A 4,371-nucleotide genomic window follows, 5' to 3' on the forward strand; every position below is an offset into this window, starting at 1 on the left:
CTCTAAATTAATTAGGTTGCACTTATTCCATTATTTTGTAATGGGATAATTTTTTTTTTCTTTTTGATTCTCAGCAACATTTTATGTTAATTGATGTCTAATAGAAGATGACATTTCAACACCTTTGAACTGTATGGTCTGATGCTGATGAAAATCTGTGGACCAACCAGACCAAAATTTTCTTTCAAAGAAGGTGGAAAATTGTGTTTTAAACATTTGAATTCTTACCAGGCAAGAAGGATTTGTATTGGTTTGGATAATGGGGTACATCCTTTTTTGGATTAGGAATGCAAGTATGAGCTAGTTATCATCCAACAAGAGATATATCCACATGCTTAATCCATTACTAACCTAAACACGGTGTTTCTGGAGTGAAAAGAAGGGACAAAATCTAGGGTACTTGGAAAAAAGGTGTTCTTTTCACAGTCCCTTTGCCCTTCACACTCTCCTCTCTCTTCAAATCAAGCACAATGGCAGTGTCTTTAAAGATGGAAAAGAAACACGTGATTTTGTATAAACGTGTTGGAGTCTTTGTATGGACCTTATCCCTTTTGAAGGCAAGGGCAGTGTAGACCTGAGCTGCAGCATGTCACCTTACAGGATCACCCTGCCCTACTGCCTGCTCCTTGCAGCTTCTCTCACAACAACATCATGACCAACATAAAAAGGAAAGAAGGGAGGATACAATGATATATCTGAAGTATTTATTCAAATATTTGAAGGGTTTTAGGAGGGAATAGTGAGAATCGGTGTTTCTTTTAAGAGAGAGGTCCTGGAGGGAAATTGGGAGCTACTGAATAAACTCTCTGGAATACATTTGGAGTTGATATGTGCTTTGAAGAGAAAAACAAACAAACAAATAAACAAACAAAACAGAGAAACAGTTTAGAGATAGGAGTTCTTAATGTTGCTGGTCACTGAAAAAGTCTTCTGCTTCAGAGTTTTAAAATATCGTCATACTTGGCACCGTTCAATAGCTCTAATTTGGCCATTAAATTCCTGTCACCTTTGCCCTCTCCTAATGATTGTGACAAAATGGTGTCTGCAATCAGTAAGACTCAATCGTTGTGGGAATTATTTGAATAAACAATCAAGTCTGCATCTCATCCATCACCTTGACTGATTTCTCTATTCCCTGTTCACCTCTTCATGACATTTGGTAGGTCACTTGATATAAAATATGCAAACAGTGAACTGAAATAGCCCAAGTCTGCTGAAATATGCTGACTGAACCAGTTGTCTTAAAGTAGCCATGAATCTTTGCATGGCAAGCACAGATATTTTCTGTAGGTTTTTTTTTTTCTTGCCACTTAGGCTGGTGTGGTATTTGTCCCCTTTACATTCAGAGCACTTGTACTTACAAACTCACCTCATGTGAAGATAGGCATCATCTGTTAAATCTCTTGGATAAGTACAAAAATAATTTACAAAAAGGAAGGAACAGTTAGCAGAAAGAAACATGGTAGGAGTAGAATCAAAGTACTGATGAGAGCAAGTAAAGGAGTGAGTTGGGAAATTAGGCCAACAGAAAAACTATATGTACAGTTTATCTTCTGTTTTAATGAAATTAGTAAAGATATCTTTAATAGGGTTGAATAGGCCTAAAATTAAGTTATATTAAGATACCTCCAGATGGAATAATCTGAGTATTTCTAGGGCTCTTTGGGTACTAGCTGACACCCTGCCATCCACCTGCCTGTATGCCAGTCTTACTGAGCTGGCTGTACCTGTCAGCAGCCAGCACACACCATCTCCCCTACGGCTGCTGCACAGCTCAGCCTGGTGTGAAAGCACAAGACTAAATCTGAGTCAGTTCAAAGTGGTATGGGCTGCAAAGCATGGTGCTGAGACCTGAGCATATGGTCCTTTCTGGCAGCCGTGCTATGTGTGGCAAAAGGCTCCCCAAGAAGAGCAGCAGGATATCAACTGGCAATAACAATCTCCAAAACAGCCAGAGCTCACCTGGAGACTCCTTAAGACTAGCGTCTCAGCACAGCTAAAATGATCTGAATGTCTCCTGGGAGATCCACAGAAAAGCATTATTTGGGTTTTTTCACCTCATTCTCCTGTCTCCTCTTTCCATGGTCTTCATCTTCCTGTGCTGCTGTGTTTGTGTGCATTTGTGTTTCTTACATGCCTAGGAAAGAGAACGAGCTGAAAGAAAGCATCAGGATGTCTTAGTAAAGCTCAGCATCAAATCACTTTTTCCTTTAGCTTCTGTAGGGAAATATGGGGCAAATTTATCCTACTGTGGAATCAGGAATGATTCTTGATATGCACAGAATATATCAGTTATCACCTGTGAAATACATTCGTGACTAAAGTTCAAGAACCAGTCTTTCCTGTTTTTCACAAGAAGTCCTGATTCCAGAATTTAAAGTTTGAAGTACAAAGACAGACTGGTTTGGGGAGGAATTAATTGTAGTTTACATTTCTAGATGTAACTCAAATTGACTTTTTCTCTTAATAGCACAGCCCAAACCTGACCCTACCTGCTGATTTCTGCCTTTAATCTGTGTTGGTAGGCTCTGTTTCAGATAGTTGCATTATAAACTAAATCTTTTAAAACAAAGTAACCCCACTAAAGGAGGGGTGCTTGGAAAGTCTTTTTGAGAAGTCATTTCATCTATCAGCACAATCTCAGTTATGCCATTATAGGCAATATTCAAGGAGCTGCACCTCCAGTCACAGAAAGAGTGGCACGCAGGTCTGCCTCAGCAGTGGGGATGCCTCATCCAAATATCAGCTCAACATCTCGTTCCCATCCCCTTGCTACCACCTGAACTTCTAACACACAACAAAAAAAAGAATATTGAATATTTTACAGCAGAAAAAAATATATATATTCCCCCCACCCCCTCTTTTCCAGGACACTTTCAACCAGGCAGATGCAGCCCATCCTGTGGCTGCACAACCATCTGCATGTGAAGGAGCTATGAATTGGGAAGATTTTTTAAACAATCTCTGAAGAAATGACACAAACTAAAAAGTGGCATGAGTTACCCCAACAGTGGCTGCATTGTTACAAAGAGTCACCAATGACAGCAAATCTGCTTGTCTATGTGTAGATTATACTGCAGATACAGCCATGAACAATATGTGAAGTTGTTTGTTAGGTCAATAAAGAAAGATTATATCCCTCTTTTGAATTCTTTGACTTTTATTACTGGATAATAAACCTGAACAAATTTTCGTATATCAAAAATATGTAAATACATAAACCAGAAATATTATTCAATATTTTTATACATTATTTAAAGTAAACTTGCTTTTAATCTTCAAAGTTTCTATCTCTAGGTATTTCATGATGAATCGTAATAAAAAATGATTAAAAAAAGGAGAAAAAATCTACTTTTTTTGTGAAGATATGTTCACAAAAGCAAAATAATAAGCTAGTGAAGTATGATATATTATGTAACAACTTATATCTTCATAAAAATGACAAATATTGTTTGACAAATATTTTATTGCATGTCTCACAGCTATTAAATAATTCCCAGTTTAATTTTTGTTGTGTCCTAACAGTCAATAGTAAATACTATATTCCCTTGCTCTCTTATATTTTCATCTATATTCACAAAGAAAGCTTCCAGGTTTTATTTTGTTTTCTTTTTCATTTTATATACAGAACCCAGTAACTTTTTACCCTAGGGCTCAGTTCTTAGGATATATGGTGACAAACTTGCAAGCAATCAGATACAATTCTGCATATCTCAGCCTCTCTTCCAGGCTAGATAACTGGAATGCATGAGAATAAGGAAGCTCAGTGTATACACTTAAGAGCTTATTTTCTATCTCTTTTCACTTGCCATGGCATGTGGGCTCCCTAACCCAGTTCTGGTTCTTATCGACTTCATCCAGAATTGTACATTATTGATGTAAAGATTCCAAAATATGAAGACTTACCTTACCATGTCACAGGTGGATTAGTCAGACATCAAATTGGGACATTGGGGAACCTATCCTATGATGGCAAGACACAAATTACCTGGGAAACTGAGGATGCTGTAAGCCTTAGCGGTGGTTGTTACCACTTGACATTGCACTCCTCCTGAGGCACTCATTTGCTGTGTGGAAGGGGAGTAACCCTTGTACTGATACTATACTATTTTATGAGTTTTGCACCAGACAGCAGACCTTGTTGATGTGTTCCTGGTGTGCCTGGCTGCGCAGCCACACCTACCTGTGGTCAGTGTGCCAGGGCTGCTTTGAACTCAGGAGACCCCAGCTGGGAACCTGCATGCCACTCCGCTTCATTTCTGGAACCTGATCAGCTACAGGCAAGAAATAGAAACACAGCTGCTTACTACAGAGTCATCCCAGGCATGTACAAAGCATTTGGAGAACTTTCAGGTCAAATTGGGTTGTCCC

The 4,371-nt window shown here is 38.6% G+C and overlaps 1 long non-coding RNA gene across 1 annotated transcript in view; it reads right to left on the minus strand.

Annotated features, from left to right (window-relative positions):
- Positions 1-4,371, minus strand: part of LOC121468086 (uncharacterized) — a 58,653-nt gene that overhangs the window by 47,379 nt on the left and 6,903 nt on the right. The window contains exons 2-3 of the long non-coding RNA XR_005978044.2: positions 3,907-4,274; positions 1,963-2,154 (exon numbers count right to left, since the gene is read on the minus strand). This is a non-coding gene — a long non-coding RNA (uncharacterized lncRNA). The remainder of the gene's footprint in view (positions 1-1,962; positions 2,155-3,906; positions 4,275-4,371) is intronic.

Source organism: Taeniopygia guttata, chromosome 1A, assembly GCF_048771995.1.
Source record: "Taeniopygia guttata chromosome 1A, bTaeGut7.mat, whole genome shotgun sequence".
NCBI lineage: Eukaryota > Metazoa > Chordata > Aves > Passeriformes > Estrildidae > Taeniopygia > Taeniopygia guttata.